This window comes from Prorops nasuta, unplaced genomic scaffold (assembly GCF_024137725.1).
Source record: "Prorops nasuta isolate Cenicafe-Biocafe unplaced genomic scaffold, Cenicafe_Pnas_1.2 PNAS00013, whole genome shotgun sequence".
Classification (NCBI taxonomy): domain Eukaryota; kingdom Metazoa; phylum Arthropoda; class Insecta; order Hymenoptera; family Bethylidae; genus Prorops; species Prorops nasuta.
The window spans coordinates 3467221-3487834 of NW_027116810.1; the positions used below are offsets into that span (position 1 = coordinate 3467221).

A 20614-nucleotide genomic window follows, 5' to 3' on the forward strand; every position below is an offset into this window, starting at 1 on the left:
TATTTCCAATTATATGACAATCAGTTAATAAGTCTCTGGATAAATGTATAAAGTGTGCTAGCTGTCAAACTCAAAAGACCAGCAATTCAAATAACCAGCTCATTGCTGACATAACTGTGTAGCTGCTGGAACTTTGGGGCCAATGTATTCACTCAAAACAGGCAAGCCTCATGTACAACATGGCGGACAAAAATCTGAGCGCAGAAATTTTTGTTGGCAGCATCGAAATCCATCCGAAAAATGAGGTCACTTGTAGATAAAATGGCTTCACACAGATAATTCTAGCAGAGTATTATCTTTTGAGCATTTTATTTTGACAGCTAGTTTTTTATATAAAATATTTATGAGTTAATGTATATTTCAATATATGCATGTAGTATTATTGAAAATGATATTAATTAATCTAGAGGAATCAATATATATAAATTATTCAATTAATGTAAAATTGGGAAGCAATAAAAGCTAAAATATTAATAAACTTTAGATGAGCATTTCTATTCAATCTTTGAATTATGATGAATAATATATTTACAATGAAGGAATACAACTGTATAATATAAATACTGATAATTTAACATTTGATGGATTGAATTCCCAGAATGTGTTGTTGGGACAAACAAGGCACTTTAACACCCTTTGAAATAAAAATGGAGCTAGTGAGCTCATTGATGTTTTTCAGCGTACAATGAATACTCGGCCACAATTCAACAGACAAGAAGGCTTTCCTGTTTTGAACACTGGTTTCCTTGCGAACCTATCATAAGTAAATAAGTTTTGCATTATATTAAGAGTTTTTAAAAGATATTGTCTCATAATAACCAAAAATATATTATTTCTTAAATGGTAGCCATATGACCTAAGCCAATAATCTGTCATACTAGTTCATAATAACCTACTCGTACCAGCTTGTATATGGCTGAACCAGACATCTTTTCTGCTGTAACAACTAAAATAAAAAATAAAATATTACTATAATGGTAGATTTAAAAAAATTATTGTATTATTATAAAAATAAAAATATAATTAACTAACCAGATTCAGAAACTGCATAGACATATTGAGACTTTTCTTCTCTCTCCTCATTTTCAATTTTTGACAAACCGCAACTCATCATTGTAAAATATTAACAGAAAATACACAAGCTATATAAGCATAATTTTTTATGAAAATTGTCCTAAACTGTAATGAAAAAAATATATACTCTCTTTGGTTTTTTTGATGCATATCTTTTAAAATAACTTCAATCCAGATTACTCCCATTTACTCTTAACAGCTTGTCATAATCCATCATCCATATCGAATAAACTGACATGTAACAATAACAAAATTCCATCACATTAACAATATTTAGGAACTATTGTATCTTCTTGGACCTCTAAATACCAAGTCTTCTATTAAAAATGCAGAAAGCAATGTGTAACATAAATAACACAAAGGATCAATCTCTTTTAAATATAAAATAGTTATATACTTTTATATATGACATACGAAATACTCATCTGATATTTGTTTATTATAACTTGAGTATGATTATATTACACATCACATTGGCACGTGCACTTGTATGCAAACAATGTGGAGCTTTTCTTCCTTCATAGCTCATTTTACCAGAAATTTATTAACACCACTTGAGCTGTCAAAATAAAATGCTCAAAAGATAATACTCAGCATGAATTATCTGTGTGAAGTCATTTTATCTTCAAGTGACGTCATTTTTCGGATTGATTTCGATGCTGCCAACACAAATTTCTGCGTTCAGATCTTTGCCCGCCAAGTTGTACATGAGGCTTGCCTGTTTTGAGTGAATACATTGGCCCTAAGAAAACGGATCTCTAGCAATTCTCAGTAATACCAACATCTCGCCGGTGAATACTTTTGTACTGCTGCCAACTTTAATTTTATTTCCAGCAGCAGGCCGGTAATTTCTGAACACGCTCATAGTGTAGTAACCTATTGATATGTCTGTGCCGTAAGTGTGTTTCACACGTGGTCAAGAGACACGGTAGTGTCTCGACGGCAAATACATATAAAAGTAGATAATGACATGTCTGTACTGCCGAGCACTACCGTGTAACTTATACAGCAAGTTTGGCGGTCTCAATTTTTAAACCAATTTATTTCAATGAATGATCAATTGTGATGATTTAAATAAAGCTTTCCTTAAAATGGTTTTGAACAAGTTTTCATTTAAGCCCACGAACATCAAAATCGATTCACGCAATCCAGAGATCTCATACTTGGTTAGCTATATATATATATATATATATATATATATATATATTGAAAATTGAGATTCTTCTCTATAATCTTCTTCTTTTCCAGCCAGAATGTATGTCTCAGGCTGAAGTTAACCGCTAAAGAAAATGATGTCATTTTTTCTCAGTGTTGCCAACCGGTTATACTCTACGACAAAACCAGTGTTCTGAACTATCAAATAAAATCGATGTAATCGATATAATTAATCTGGCGGCTACTGTTAATTGTCAATTGTAATGTGAGGTTATTTATATATAATACAGTGAGGTTAATCATTGCTATGTTAGTGAATTCGTTCAATTTTCGAAACGATCAATAAATTCGAATAATAATGACATAAGGAGTCGACAATTATTAGATAAGTATAACATTATATTTTAGAATACAGGATGTTAATATACTTTGTGGTAATTTGTGAAATTTCTTTTTCAGATAGAACATTTCTATTTTCATTGCTGAGGATAATAGACCTGACTGGATGAAATAAGATTAATATTTTTAACACTGAGCCAAGGAGAAGTATACTTTCAACATTTATGTATATCGGAAATTATCAGGAGCATATTAATTAAATGAAATTTTTAAGATATTTGATAAACATATGCTAAACATCCAGGTGTGGAAATCATCAACAAAATTCATGTTTAACTTTTTCTTTTCTTTAAGGAGGTTGATTCCATACGTCTAAAGTCAAAAGAGATTTATCGTAGACTTTCTACTGACTAAAGTAGTAAGAGATTAGATTTGGCAACGTTGCTTCTGTCATAGACAACAGGTGATCGCGCGCGCTTGGTCTACTCGGTATACTTCAATTTATTTATATTTAAGAAAATGTCCAATAAGTCAGTAGAAAAGTTTTTTTGGAAAGGAAAACGTGTAACCGAAAAGATTTTCAATCTAAGGACACGACAAGCGGCAGCTGGAAAAAATTTAAGAAATGTTTATTGCTGTAAGCAGAACAGAAGCTCAGAGCAATTTGACGCAAAATCTAACCTCAATAATAAACAGAGAGAACCAAACATAGAAGACCGAAGAATAGTAAATATCAAGACGCTTGGTAAAGAAATGTTTTGTTGTAAATGTAAACAGACATTATCTCTGTGCAATATAGTTGAGGAAAAACTGATTGGACTAGCTTGTATATGGATCATACTATGTGATAACTGTTCATCTACAACGAGAATAGCTACTGACGAAAAATGCGCAAAAAAAGTAAAAACTAAACAAGGAAAAGAGATGTTTCGGTATAATGTAAATGTGGCAGGAGCAATGGGTAACACAAAAATTTAATATACACTGTTACAAGCAATAATACCAGTAACAACTAATTGCGAATGAATTTATTTCAGCAACTCTCAATAGTGGTTCAGGACGCACTCATCTTAATAAGATGCTGTCTTCATTTGATATCCCTATATATCATAATAAGTCATATAAGGTACTCGAGAAAGAAGTGGGTATAGTAGCAGAAGAAATGGCTCAAGAAGAATGCATGAAAGCTACTCTTTCAGAACGAGAACTAACAATTAAAAATGTTCAAGAAATTCAGAAGCTTCTGTAAGTTTTTACCGGATCTGTGAAAATATTTTATAAATGTTGCAGGAAATCACTAAATATTTACAACAACTATGATTTCGAACATTTATAATGAATTTTGACTGAGTATGACTAATTTTTTAAACAATCATGTTCTTTAGATTTATTTTGATTTGTATATGGCTACTTTTTTAGCAATCATGTTCTCCATATTTATTTTTATATATTTATAATTGGATTGATTTATGAGAGTGCTTTTTTTTACAAAACAAATGTATGACATTGCTATGAATTGATTTGTATATATTTGCTAATAACTACAATCTTGAAAATACAGTTTGAAATAAAATTATTTGTGAAACTTTTTTTTTATTAAAAACACCGTATTTCTATCTTTATAGGCCTGAAAACTTAAAAAACAGTTTCGTTTTCCCAACTCTAACCAACGTTGATCATGCTAATGTTATAAGCGTATCGAAAGAGACTATTGTTCGAATAGCTGCAACATATGACATGGGATGGCCGATAAGAGGAACTGGTAGAAACTATGACAGCTTGTCTGGAGCAGCTGCTATCATTGGATTTTTTTCAAAAAAAATTCTATCTTACAAATCAAAAAACCGAAAATGCCGTTTATGTGACTTAGGTCATGATCCTAAAGATCATGACTGCAGGAAAAATTTTGATGGTTCGGCGAAAGCGATGGAATCTGCAGCAGCTGCCGAGTTAGCAAACCAGAATCCAATTTTTGAAGCTTGTAAAGTCGAGCTTGGCATCATGATCGGAGATAATGATAGTAGCTCTATATCAGCTATTCGTGCAGGCAGTAATCATGAAGTGATTAAACATTCAGATAAAAATCATACAAGCAAAGGCGTTACAAATGAATTGTATTAAATAAAAAAAGACCACAAGGAGCTTACTTCTAATTCTATAAAATATCTGCAACAATGCTTCAGCTACTGTGTGTCTCAGAATGCTGGTAATTCGATGGACATGGCTGCTGCGATAAAAACTATACCGCACCACTGTTTTAATGACCATTCCGACTGCGGTAGTTGGTGTGCCTATCACAACAATCCAGAAACTTATCAACATTCCGTAATAGGAAGTGGCTTCAAAGACGAAACATTATTTGATGCACTTAAGTGCTTATTTAGTTCTTTAGCCAGAAAAACTGATCAATTTGTAGCTGGAGTATCTTCTAATGTTAACGAAAGTTTAAATATAATGATAGCAAGTAAAGCTCCTAAAACACGTTTTTACGGAGGATCAACATCGTATGATTTTCGATTAGCATTCGCCATAAATAAAAAAAATCAAGGCGAACAGTTTGCAAGTACTTTAGCGACGAAGCTTCGGCTAAGTACAGCAAATCATACTTCTAAGTATTACGATACTTTAGATCGGCAAGCTAAAAACAGATATATACAATCAACGACCAAAGATTTCAAAAGAAGACGCCTGTTTTTGAAGAAAAAAAAATCTGAATTACGACACAAAAAAGAGATCATTGAAGGTCCGGAGACTTATCAGTCAGATCTCGGTCTTTTAAATGCCGATGCTCCCCGAATTTTAAGCATGACTAATACCGCTAGCAATAAAAAAATTGTCTTTTTCGATTTAGAAACTGGCGGATTTTCTAAAACCGATGATATTTTACAAATCGCAGCAAAATGTGACGACACACAAATGTTTTTCTATTTATATTACACCAACTCAACGTATCAATGAGAAAGCCAGTAAAATTACTGGATTGCGTATAATGGAAAAAAAATTACAATGCCATGGGAATATTGTTTCTACCGTTATTTTGTCTTCAGCATTACAAGCATTTTACAACTTTCTGTGTGATCTAAAAGGGAGGTGTATTCTAGTCGCGCATAATTGCAATTTCGATCGTCTCAGATTATTAACAGTGATCGAAAAAACCTTTCTTTTAAATCATTTTAAAACTGTAGTGCAAGGATTTCTTGATACGTTGCCCCTTATAAAAAAAATCACGAAGCTTACTAAAAAGGGAGACAATAGTTTGGAAAATTTAGCGAATTTGTATGATATACCGACTATGAATGCGCACAACGCAATAAGTGATTGCATAATGCTTGAACAAGTGATAGTTAAACTCGGCATTTCGTCACAAAAACTAATAAAAAATATATTATCGTGGGAAAAAGCGGTCGAATTAAACAATTTTACGAGCAATTTGCCAAAAAAATTAAAAAACTTAGAAGCTTTAAATTCATGCACTTCGTTAGCAACTCGTAAAAAAATTATTGCTGCTAATATTTCTTATGAAACAATAATTGACACTTATAATAAAAATAAACTAGTTGGCCTAGTTAGTCTGTTCGGCGAAAACCAATATGGAGTCATTGCAGTAACCAAAAAAAGATCAGTTATAAAAAGAATTTCAGAGTTTTTACAAAAAGTCTGCATAACCAGTTTTTCAAAATAATATTATTTGCAAGTTTTTTGGCTTTCAATTATTTATAGATGTAGGTATTTATGTTGCAATATAATTTTAATTATAAAATATTCCAAAGGCATTCAAAAATGTTTAAAAATAAGGCATTATAAATGCATTATGTTTCAATATTAATAAAATATTTATTAGATATTTAATAAATTATTGTTCAGGTTCTTATTTTGCTTTTATTGTTAAATAACCATCAACTCAAATTCCCTTGCATATATTCAGCATAGATGAATGCTTTTCAAAGAACGCGGGCTACGGCGATTGCGACGTTGCCACTATTTCATGTAATGGAGGTTGACGTTATCAAAAACAGCAGTTTCCCGAAGAAAATTTTTTATTTATTGATGATACAGTTACCAAATCGATATGTTTCAATCTGTCATGTAATCATTAGATATTCATTAACTTTTTTTAAGAGTTTCACACGTCTCTGTTCGTTAATCTTCGCGTATTTCAAGTATGAAGAGAGAAAAAATTTGCCTGCCCATAAGATTACATGTTAAATCGTAACAAATTATTTTATTTATATCTAATTGTATAAGTATCCAAACAATCTAAAAATTAATATAGTGACTTTTCCAATACTACTAAGTTTATACAAATTTTTGTATCAACATCTGTTCGTTAATTCTAAATCGGACCAACCTCCTTAAACTTATATGGCTTTCAACAGTCCGATAGGTTTTATCATATATATGAAAAATATTCCAGGGGGTAATAAAGTTTCTGTTTACTACGATTAGATATAGAAATGAATTTTACAATATAATATGTCATATATTGTTTGGTATTTGTGAAATTGATTTTTCAGATTAAATTGAGACAGAACATTTCCATTGCCAATTTCATTGCTCATGCTACAGCTGACTGGATCAAGTAAGATTAATATTTACATATTTTCAACACTGTGCCAAGGAGAAGTATACTTTCAACATTTATGTGCATCAGTGATTATCAGGATTGCAAGAAATTGTTTAGGTACTTGAAAATCATATGTTAAACTTCCAGGTATTGAAATCATTAACAAAATACATGTTTAACTGTTTCTTTTCTTTAAACTGATATGGATTTCAATTGTCCGATAGGTTATATCATACTGAGGATGAAACTATGTGGATTGAGTCATTGCTGAGGATAGAGCTAACTGGATGAAGTAAGATTCATTTTCAACACTGTTCCAAGGAGAAGTATACTTTCAACATTTATTTGGATCGGTGATTATCAAGAGCATATTAATTGCAAGAAATTGGTTAAGTATTTGAAAACCATATGCTAAACTTCCAGGTATTGAAATCATTAAGAAAATACGTTTTTAGTTGTTTCTTCTCTTTAAACTGATGTGGGTTTCAACTGTCCGATAGGTTATACCTTTGTCAAGAATTAGCAGCATAAATGTGACAGTAATTGGTGCTAAAAAGAAATGTGGTATGCAAAACGACAATGTCAGCTTTAATTATATGCTTGATTGTAGTTTATTTAAACCTTTGCGAATTGCTTGTCCACTCATGCCCCTGTATCACCTCAAGCAGCTGATGGAGTTAGTGAAGTTTTGCAAGATCAGATGTTGGTAAAAAGTCAAATGTTTATTAACAAGTGGAATGATTCATGTTTCTTTAAAATATTATTTTCTTTGAAGAATTGAGATTTTTAAAAGATGAATTTGATTTTAGGTTTACTCAGATGTTATCATTTAGTATTTTACAGTCACTGTGCAAGTGTATTATAGCAAATAGTAATACTTGTGCTTTGACTTAAATACTTTTGGTACAATTGAATTAAAAATCCAAGGAGGAAAGTTCGCACACATACTGACTATTGGAGTTGAATCAACAATTGGGAATTTCACTCCTGCATTCTGGTACTAGAAACAGGCAAAGATACAAGCATTGAAAGATTGGCAAAGTAAGAATAAGCCAATATTCAGAAAAACGTTACCCATTGCTCAGCCATAATTTAAGCATGAGACTCATTGGATGAAATTCTGTAAAATTGAGTTAATAACTGTTGATTGTTCTCCTCTGTTACCTATGCTAGTATTCTAGGCCAAAGGCAGTATACTGGTCATTGGTATGGATGAAAAAATGCACGTTTATTCTCAATTGAAACTCAGTCCAAAAATTAATGGTTTCCACTCCATTTTGCAGCACCAGAAATCCGACCAGTTTCAACAGTGCATAGAAATTAGCGAAACGAACATTTGAGGACTCTGGCACAGGAAATGTTATAAGGACGACTCGCCAATGTATCTCCTATATCACCTTTGTCAAGAATTAGCAGCATAAATGTGATAGTAATTGGTGCTAAAAAGAAACGTGGTATGGAAAACGACATTGTCAGCTTTGAATATATGCTTGATTGTAGCTTATTCAAAGCTTTGCGAATTGCTTGTCCAGTCTTGCCCCAATATCCACTCAAGTAGTTGATGAAACTAGTGAAGTCTAGCAAGGTCAGATGGTGGTAAAAGTCAAATGTTGATAAACAGAAAATGTAAATTAATTAAAACATACATTTTACTTAATTATTTTTATATGTTGATAGTATGTTTATTGATTATGAAAAATGTAATCAAACTTTTATTATAGTGAAACTGAAAACATTAAACAAGTAGCCGGAGCATTAATTATAAAGTTCGTTTATGTAGAATGCATTACAAATATCAATAAATTCAATGTGTTGACTGTGATATTTTTTTAATATTAATATATATTATTTTATTAGTTAAGCGCTGCTATTTCAAAAAATGAGAAGTGTGGAAATTTTCTTTAAATTGTGTAGAAAAATTAAAAGAATTATTTAATTTTTTAAATATTATACTCTTACAAAACGTTATGAAATCTCACAAAAAACAGACTTCGCCTGTAAAAAAAGGCGGCAAGTACATAAACCATTTAGCATAAATAATATAGGAAAATTATCTAATTAAAAAAAGTAGTGAAATCCAAATATTAGGCAAGTGTATTTTTTCACCTTAGCAAAAGTTAAATTAAAAAAAAAAAGGAACAACAAAGTTACTTGCCGGGCCCGTAATGTCCATGCACAGTAAGAAATAGAATCGTCTGTGGTTCGGCTAACTTCACTCTGTATTTTAACATGAAATTTGCTGTACTACGCTATAGCTGAATCTCACACACGATTCAATTTCCCACTGTGCATGGACATTACGGGCCCGGCAAGTAACTTTGTTGTTCCTTTTTTTTTTTAAATTTAACTTTTGTTAAGGTGAAAAAATACACTTGCCTAATATTTGGATTTCACTACTATTTTTAATTAGATAATTTTCCTATATTATTTATGCTAAATAGTTTATGTACTTGCCGCCTTTTTTTACAGGCGAAGTCTGTTTTTTGTGGGATAATATCTTATTACTTACGCTACCTGATGGTATGAAGAGTTTGTTAATTCTTAAAAAATTACACAAATGTAATGCTTGGAGCATGAAAGAAAAAATTCAGAGCAACTTCTCTACGTGGAAAAAACTAAAGAATTCTTTGTGCTGTAATTGCATGAGTTCTTTAGAATTTCAGCAAAGGATTGCTAGTACAGTTACTAATAAAGTTCTGATTGATAAATTATTATATTATTTAATACCAAAACAGAAAATAGAAAACGTTAAAGATTGAAATGTTCTTAAAAACTGGAACATTAAAGGTATTAGAAATTGGTGTTAAAGTTTATAAAACAAATTGTGCAATTTTCCATGATGGCAAGGATGATATAACTGGTCATTATACGTCTATGATACGTGAGGATAAATCATGGTTATATGCGAACGATCATACCGTTCAAAAGAAAACATGGCCCAGAAATTCAAAAGGTGCGTATATCATATTCTTCGAGGAAATTTAATTTATTCAATATTACGTCATTCTTATCTATAACGGCTGGTTTTATAAAAGCTGAAAGTTGTTATTATGGGTAAAAACATCTTACTCGTAATAACATGTTCAATAATATTAGCACCACGGCAGCGTTTAAAACGCATTTTCACAAATATTGGCCGAAATTATAGCGCTTTCGGCTGCAATTTTCCCAGTAAGTAAATTACTGGAAAATTATATCAATTCCACAATAACTTGCTATCATTTTAAAATAGTTTTTTACTAGGTAGAGCTCATTTAAATTAAAATCACGTAACGAATATATTTGTCACAAAAAATTGTATCCTTCCTAAAAATAAGTATTCATTACGATTTTATAAATTTTTTTTACTTTTAAATGTTAAAAATATTTTCTCAAATGTTACACTTTTTCTCATTTATTGTTGTAAAATAAATAAAATTATACTTATAAAATGTTATTATTTATATATTTTAATATATATTCCAGTTCAATAAAATTCAATAAATTGAATACACATAGGGTGTCCGTTAAAAAGGCATTATTTTTGTTTGTTTGTTAACCATATCTAACTTGGTGTAGAATCAGATAAAAATGAGGCTTGCAAGAGTCTAGCCGATTCAGGTAGTAAAAGCCTGCGCCACCGAAAAATTGAAGCTAAAAAAGAAATATCGCATAGAAAAATGATATTTTGTGACTATTTTGCATGTAATTTCTTGATTCTTGAAACACTGCACACGATGATGTAGCTTTAGTTAGTTTAAGGGTCCTTGAATATGGATCCATAGTGAAATTTATCTTTTGAATTGTTACCACCTTTATTTCCCATGTTAATATTTTGTAAAATAACGATTTGGAATAAAAATTCATTATAGCTGTATCTTGAATAATTTTTCTTTGTTTACCTCGGTATCACCGCCCCTTTTCGTCCTAACATATTTGAATATGATAAGATTATGTAAACATTTTTGAAAATTTTGTGTAACATGCGTTTCATGGGTTAATGCTGTTAAAAAACATTGATTTATGATAACATATCCTTTTATTTCTGTATCTCTTCTAGAATCTTTATTTTTTTCTCTCTATCTGTTTCTATTACTTCGAAATAATTAATTTTTAAGTTAAAATAACAGGCTCTAAGCTCTACTTTAAGGATATATTGAATCCATTTTTAATTTCTTAAAATTTAAATATTTTTTTAATGAGCTCCTACGTATATTTAGATAGAATTATTGGTAATATTAATATATTTTACAAAAGGATATATTAATATTACCAAATATTCTATCTAAATATACGTAAGAGCTCATTAACAAAAATATTTAAATTTTAAGGAATTGAAAATGCATTCAATATATCCTTAAGGTAGAGCTTACAGCCTGTACTTTTAACTTAAAAATTAATTACTTCGAAGTAATAGAAACAGAAAGAGAGAAAAAGATAGAAATTCTAGAAAAGATACGGGAATAACAGGATTTGTTATCATAAATCAATGTTTTTTCACATCATTAACCCATGAAACGCATGTTACACAAAATTTTTAAAAATGTTTACATTATCTTATGATAATCAAATATATCAGAACGAAAAGGGGCGGTGATACCGAGGTAAACAAGGAGAAATCATTCAAGATACAGCTATAATGAATTTCTATTGCAAATCGTTATTTTAAAAAATATAAACACGGGAAATAAAGGTTGTAACAATTCAAAAGATAAATTTCACTATGGATCCATATTCAAGGACCCTTAAACTAACTAAAGCTACATCATTGTGTGCAATATTTCAAGAATGAAGAAATTACATGCAAAATAGTCAAAAAATATCATTTTTCTATGCGAAATCTCGTTTTTAGCTTCAATCTTTCGGTGGCACAGGTGTTTACTACCTAAATCGGCTAGACTCTTGCAAACCTCATTTTTATCTGATTCTACACCAAGTTAGATATAGTTAAGAAACAAACAAAAATAATGTCTTTTTAACGGACACCCTAATAAACATACTATCAATATGAGTTTACTACATTTTATTTCATTTTCATAAAAAAATATATTCCTAAGACGACTTCGAAATATTACAAAAAGTCCTGACATCCCACCAAAAAACACTTTCGTGTAAAAAAAAGACGGCAAGTAATTTTGCCCTTTCTCTCAAAAAATAGTAATTCCAACAAGAAAAATTATTATAGAGAATAAATTGCAATCAAAAGTATCGGCAACACAAAGTATTGAGATCATTTAGATTAGACAAGTAATTATATTTGGTCCCAATCAAAGTAACAACAAACAAAGTTAATATAAAGAATAAATCTCAAACGAAAATACCGGTAACACAAAGGATTAAAATAAGTTATAAATTCGACAAGTAATCAAGCGGTAACATAAAGCACTGAGATCGCATGAATTAGGCAAGTAAAAAAAGTGGATGAATAATTAATTGTTATATAATTTTTGTATCAAGAGACACGGTAGTGTCTCGACGGCAAGTACATAAAAGTAGAAAAAGTCATGCCTATACGTACTACTTGCCGAGATGGGTTAAAAAGTGTAGAGTAGTAGATATTTCAAAATGCCACTGTAACGAAGATTTAAATATACTTTACACTATTTGGCCTGTCCTGGCAAGTAGTACGTATACAAAAATTATATAACAATTAATTATTCATCCACTTTTTTTACTTGCCAAATTTATGCGATCTCAGTGCTTTATGTTACCGCTTGATTACTTGTCGAATTTATAAGTCATTTCAATCCTTTGTTTTGCCGATATTTTTGTTTGAGATTTATTTTCTATAATAACTTTGTTTGTTGTTACTTTTATTGGGACCAACTATAATTACTTGTCTAATCTAAATTATTTCAATCCTTTGTGTTATTGGTATTTTTGTTTGCTATTTATTCCCTGTAATAATTTTTGTTGCTGGAATTACTATTTTTGGAGAGAGAAAGGGCAAAATTACTTGCCATATTTTTTTTACACGAAAGTGTTTTTTGGGGGGATTAATACTACGTCATTTTTAACTTACATCCTCACAAATTTTCGTACTGATTTGTTCATTTACATCAAGTAGAATTTTTAAACCATTGCAAACATTCAACTTGTCTATTATTGATATTAAATGTTGCAAGCTTTCTATGCTGTATATTGAACTGAAATCAATATTTAGTGCACTTTCTTGATTTTTCTTTAGAGGCATTCCAACTACACTTATATGGAATGTCATATCATTTTCTACAATAATTTCTTTTTTTGGAAAAACTTTAAGTCTTTTGCATAGTTTTTTACACCTATTTTTAAATATATGTAAAATTGTAAATTCACTGGATGTAATGATTTCTTTTATCCAATTAGAAATTGTTGCTATACCTGATTTAATTAAATCTTCAAATAGCACTGTAGACTGTGTTGTTCTGGTACTTGAACTAAATTTGATGCTCCTGGTTCTTTACCTTCAAAACAATTTGAGTTACTCGTTGCATCTGTTTGAACTGCTTGTTTGAAAGATGGTCCTGTTTCTTCCATTGCTTCAGATAAATTTGATGACCATACAAATATCGATGGTACTGTTCCTTTCTTTAAACGTGGAATTGAATATGGTGACTGCAAGTAATCATACATATTTAATTGCAGCAGAGTATTAAATATAATATAAAATTATAATTTATATGAATTTTATTTAATAACATACAGTACCAAGACAGCTCCACTTTTATCTAAAAGCTTTCGTTCCCGTAATATATCATCAGATCTGAAATGCTTTTGACAAATATAATGTCCACTTTGTAAAGCAATACCTGATGGTTTTACTGCTTTTTTCCATTTCTGTAAAATATCTTCAGATTTTGGTACTCGAAAAAGGTGAATTTTTTCAGGATTCGACTTCTACCCTGAGGTACATCCCAATATTTTACATGTCACCATTATTTGTGTGTAATAAGTATAAAATATCAAGTTAGTAACGTTCGGAAGTCCTTTAGTTTCGCAACTTATCTCACAACATGTAAATGCATTTAAAGAGCAAACGAAGCAAAGGAAGACAAGAGAAGTTGGGTTGGAGGGTGCGGAGAGGAGTGAAGGGGAGCTAGTGCAATCAGCTCGCATTACCACCAGCGCCACCAAAATAAAAGTAAAAACGGCGACCACAGTCACGCAAGTAAAAGTAAGCGTACTATTAACAGTTGCAGAGGCCTATCCGACACTAGGGAGCCGATAAATTATCGATCCTAGATCAATAACTTATCGGTTGATAACTTCCTAGTTTGCACACAACCCGCATATCTAGCGCTTGAGATTAGCAAAGGCCTAGATGGCAGCTATTGTAACGCTGCGGGAACGCAACGGTACAATCCATATATAAAAATTATTAACGTTCACAATGAAACTTCAAATCGTTTATAGGGTCTACCATGATTTACATTATTATAATATGAATAATCAATAACTAAATAAGTGTAGAAAATAAGTATAAACTTACACAATATACAAACACACACAAACACGATATGCATATACGTAGATAACTGCCTAATAAGTTGGTAATACACTAAACGGTTAGGGAGGTGTGATATCCTTGCGGTCCTTATTGGTAAATCGTTAATGGAACTTATTGGCGTAGTAACATCGGTAATTCGGTAATATACGTTCGCGATCCAGCGTTGCCAACTCCGGCATTTTGATTATACTACGCTGTACAGTGATATCAGTGATGCTAGAATCAGCTTTTAGCAACGAAAATGAAGCTTGATTCTGGCATATGTGACATCACTGTACAGTGTATTACAATGAAAATGGCGGAGTTGGCAACGCTAACGCAATCCATTTCCACTGCTTCGTTCATTTCCATGTTGGATCTCATCGGCAGCCATTACCCACAAAGCAAATCTCTACCTTAGTCTTATGCTACTGTTTGTTTAAAATGAGTGATAAATTTACAAAAGACCTTTTATCATAATGGGAATTAGTAGAGTATACTGATGTCTTTGAAAGTTAGTACTACTTAATTAGTATTAATATATTAATTTAACAGGAATCTGTATACCGATATTACAGGGCAAAAACTGTTTCGCATGCAGCGTCATCATTTGTTGACAAATTGTAAAGTTATTACAGGTTTTTCAAAATTCCAGAAGCTTACCTACTAAATTACGTTAGGAAAATTAACAAAAAATAAAAAAAATTGTGTTTATATAAATATATTAACATTATTGAGAAATAGCAAATAAATCGCAAAATCCCCCGACGTACTTTACTAGATAATGTTCTTACGTTTCCAAAAAATCAATAAAAATGCAAATCTGTCAAAAATGACGATGCAGCATGAGAAACAGATTTGCCCCTAAATGTCGGTATACAGATACCCGTTAGGGTTGGAATCTATTGCAATTCACGGAGCCGAGAATGCTTGGCATAAAAGTGCTAAATGCACATGTTGAATATTTCGTTCACGCTTATTCTTTTTTTTTTTATAGAATATAAAATTGGCAAACAACCGATCCCTTTTTAATAGAAAATATTATGATTGTGTTAATACCATGTATAGGTCATCGAACTATGTTTTGTAATGAATTTGAAAAAGGAATTTAAGGTTAATTTTAAAAATTAAAAAAATGATAACATCGCTTGTAGTGTAAGTAATCTGATAGTTATAATATTTTGCCTTCTATTTGATTAACAAACTGCCGTATACTAATATTTATAATGTTACCCGAAAAAAACTCGCGATTGCTTGCCGCGTAGAGCAAAATAATTCTTAAATTGCTAAAACGGCTCGATGAAGGTTGTAGGGACGATACAACGCAAAGTAAAAATGGTACGCGATTAACTACAAGACTATATTCAAATACTCTAAAATCCATAACACAAGAATCGATAAGTTGGGCGCCAGGTCCATTTAGATCAGTTTTCTAATACTTTATTCTCGCAAAAAAATCTATTATTCGATGACAAAATCCCTAAATTGCTGGGCTCTAACTCTTTCCCTAGCTGGAAACTAGAGAGGGGCAAGGTTAGGAGAGGTTTTCGCTAATTCCGATAAGAAAATCTCTAGAACGCTACACAGAATCCGACAAAAGAAAAAGGCAAGATTTACATAAGAAAAATCCTTAGGTTTAGTTACAAAGTTCCTGGGATTTACACCTACTGAGGATACCACAGGTTCGATTAACAAGGCCTAGAAAGTCGAAAATAATTAACGATATGGGCTGCCACGTTATATTTAATTTTCCTAAAAATTCTTTAACAATACTCTATCGTAAATCTTCACGACTGCATACAAGAAAATGCTAGGATAATACAATTTATAATCCGACAATCTAAGATAAAATAAGGTGGAGGTAAGTAAGAAATCTACACTAAATTCTACATGAATGATTGTGAAAAGTGCCTATGATCATGGCCATTCACCGATATCGTTGATCCTTTATCTCTAACTTTAACGCAAACCAAGACTCTACTTGTCTCACACGCCTCAAAAGCAGAGCCATTATTCCTCAAACGGCGAGCGAACTGGAGGAGTTGATGTACTATGACACTCGATCTTGGATCATCAACTCTTTAAATAATACGAAAACTCGGGCAATTTAGTCCCGGAAAACTCTACGAATGATACGAAAACTATATCGAGCTCACAACAAGTAGGCCTCGATGCGCGACACCGCCAAACGAGGTAGTATCCCACATGTGGCCGAACAGTATTATGGCCGAAAGGTATTATAGCCGAAAAAGTGCTATAGTCAGATCAGACAATCTGTCGTAAGATTGTTACCGACAGAACAACATTTCTGTAGGTAACTTGACAGTTAGCCGGAGAATAAGTATATGATACAGGCTGTTAAAAAACTATGTATTTCCTATGTCCAAGCAAAAGTGGCACATCTGGCGGCAGCTTATCGAAGCTTTGAAAAATAGAATAAGCAGACGATTTCGTGTAACCAAAAATGTCTGTTACCAAAAAATGTGAAATAAAAAAGAATGCAAAACGTATTTGATTAATTAAAAAATATCTAATATTGCACCTACTATATTATTATTTATCGCTCTAATTTCGAAAATAATTAACTCGGGAACGCCTGATTAAATGGTATATTTTCAAGTATTTTTGGAAAGATCTTTAAGTAATCTAAAGTACACTTCCTTTTAAAATTAGTATTTAAGTGGCCTTCGTGTGCTTGGCACTACGACTTCCAAGATCAAAACATTATATGCTATTCAACCAATGTTTACAACTACTGTAAGCACATGTTTTGTTTATTCTTTCCTGAAATACTTATAGCTTTCCTAATAAGCAAAGGTACCTCCTACACTTTAAATTTGTCTTTAGACTCGTAAAGAAGAAGAAAAATAAACAATATTTAAGGATAAATGAAGTTTTTCATACATTACGTTCTATGATTAAGAAAGTAAGGTGTAACTTTAGAGAATTTATCGTTTAATAATGGAGCTGGGTTTGCAAATGAAGAGTTGTTTTATGTATGACATACTTAGATGAGGCTGCGCTTCAGGTAATGTTGCCATCTTTTATTTCATCCACTGCTCTCTGTAGAGATTCAAGTGAATATCAGCCTTTTTTTGAACTTTCATATTTTCGAGGCTTCTGAAATAATCAATGTAAATTTCAAGAAAGTTGCTTCGAATAGATCAGAAATATTCACAATTATCTCTACTATATTGTTCTCTTTTACCCCACAATTCAAATAAATAGTTTAATAATAATTCCATATACTACAATTATTTGTATAAGTTTTCAATTGAACTAAATTATAGGAAATTAAATGATCTTTTCAAACATTTCCAGAATTTTTGTTTAATACATAACCTATAAATCTTATGTTATTAATAATAAGATTCTAAAATTAGATGAAAACACTTTCAAATATTTAATTCAGCTTATCTTAAAAAATTAACTGGTATACATACCTGCGTTGAGCTTCTTTTATCAATTTTAATATATATGTGGCCAATGATTTCACTCAAACTATTCTTACCGTGCTTTTTTCGTACAATAAGAAATTCACTATTACATGACTGACCCAATTAGCCGTCTCTTCCCTATTAAAATAAATCAATGCTTATGATGTATAATCGAAGATTAAAGCTACAATGTAGACGTATATCTATATCTTTTATTTAATTGTAGCAAATGTCGCGGTAATATGGTTTTACCATGACCCTAAGAATTTATTAGAACACAAATAAAGAATGAAATAATTAAAGCATTTCACAGTTCCATTATTAAACGATAAATTTTCTAAAGTTACACCTTACTTTCTTAATCATAGAACGTAATGTATGAAAAACTTCATTTATCCTTAAATATTGTTTATTTTTCTTCTTCTTTACGAGTCTAAAGACAAATTTAAAGTGTAGGAGGTACCTTTGCTTATTAGGAAAACTATAAGTATTTCAGGAAAGAATAAACAAAACATGTGCTTACAGTAGTTCTAAACATTGGTTGAATAGCATATAATGTTTTGATCTTGGAAGTCGTAGTGCCAAGCACACGAAGGCCACTTAAATACTAATTTTAAAAGGAAGTGTACTTTAGATTACTTAAAGATCTTTCCAAAAATACTTGAAAATATACCATTTAATCAGGCGTTCCCGAGTTAATTATTTTCGAAATTAGAGCGATAAATAATAATATAGTAGGTGCAATATTAGACATTTTTTAATTAATCAAATACGTTTTGCATTTTTTTTTATTTCACATTTTTTGGTAACAGACATTTTTGGTTACACGAAATCGTTTGCTTATTCTATTTTTCAAAGCTTCGATAATCTGCCGCCAGATGTGCCACTTTTGCTTGGACATAGGAAATACATACTTTTTGAACAGCCTGTATCATATACTTATTCTCCGGCTAACTGTCAAGTTACCTACAGAAATATTGTTCTGTCGGTAACAATCTTACGACAGATTGTCTGATCTGACTATATCACTTTTTCGGCTATAATACCTTTTGGCCATAATACTGTTCGGCCAAATGGGATACTACCCCAAACGATACTTAACTGCAAGAAAATGTGATTATTTTCCCCAGTTATCTCTCTAGAATTCTACTTATCAGCATAACTCAATCTATCATCGTCTCGTACTCGGCCGTGATAATACGCAAGCGAAATCTCGAGAATCTTCGCTACATGACAAAATAGGACTATCGATGCAAAGTAATTAGGCTACCTCTGGCATGGTCGACCCGAAGGAGGCACTCACCAATCCGCAAACCCTCCTCTATTCTTTACTTCTAACTCGTCTCTCGGATACGGTAGCCAACAGGAAACAGTAGTCAGGAGGTCTCGAGAAGGCCTCGGTAGAACAGTCTTAGGGTCAGGTCTAGGATGCTCCAGAGCTCACGTTGGACTCCAATCGAAGCTAGTTTTCGACTACGTGAGCGAAACAGTAATTTCGGTAAACCGCGATCTTCCACACCTACTGATTAAAAGGTTCGGATATCGATCGTAATACCGAAGAATCACGAGAATCCGCGGTATCATGCGATTCTTTTCTTTAGCTAATCTTCATTTCTTTTTATCGCCAGGAGTAAGTTTTGCCCTGGACGACTCTAAATATTTCCATCAGCCATAGCGGTAGCGTGAGGTTTAGGCTACTGTTATTCGTAAGCCAGTGATGAATAGAAATCGCAGGAGAATATTAACGAGCGACGGTGATTCCCTTCTAAGGTAATTATTCCTCACATTCAGAGGGCTTCAAGATAGCTCCATTAGGGCTCAGGTACAGCTTCTCCGGCTCTGTGACCTCTGGATCTCGTCTCGCGTCTAGGTCTTGTCCTCCTGAGGATCAACATCCCTTGTGGGTTCACAAAAAAAAGAAATTGCTGTTCTTTTCCTTCGATGATTTGCTGGTGACGTATTCTTCCCCTGGGTGGGTGATGAATGTGAAGGATGAGAGGCAAGGCCCCCACTCAGATCGACACGCCGCACAGTGGGAATAAAACGGTATTTTTGGACAAAAATCTGCGTACAAACCAAATCTCAACCGATTTAAGTATTTTTTTTAACTGCACGCGAATACATCTAGTTCTTGGTCTTACTGCAAAAAAATTAATAACTTTTACCATAACCTTGAAATAGTTGCTTCAATCCTATAAAGATATAAAACGTGTAGAGTACATGGATATATTTTTTTGTGAATTGAATCATTTATAATTTTTAACCCTCAACGGGTACACAGGGTAAAATTTACCCAATCGCAATTTCCCTCAAAGCTATATTTTAATATAGAGGAAAAAGAGGGTATTGCAAATCTATTGAAAAAATCAGTTATTAGGAGCTCTCCTATAAACATCTAAGACCGGCTACATTTTGATAACAGTATTTCATTTGCAAGGTAATAAAAAAATTGTGCGGGTAAAATTAACCCTGTGTACCCGTTGTGTCCCAATATTGGCAGACTTCCGGACAGCAAAAAGGTAAGCACTAATATACTATACTCATTACTAATCTTAAGATATATATTTACTTTTATTTATATTGATTCGTATATAGTTT

General features: G+C 31.9%; 1 protein-coding gene across 1 annotated transcript in view; it reads right to left on the reverse strand.

Annotated features, from left to right (window-relative positions):
• Nucleotides 1-20614, reverse strand: part of LOC136778025 (opioid-binding protein/cell adhesion molecule-like) — a 1000824-nt gene that overhangs the window by 406576 nt on the left and 573634 nt on the right. The window lies entirely within an intron of this gene.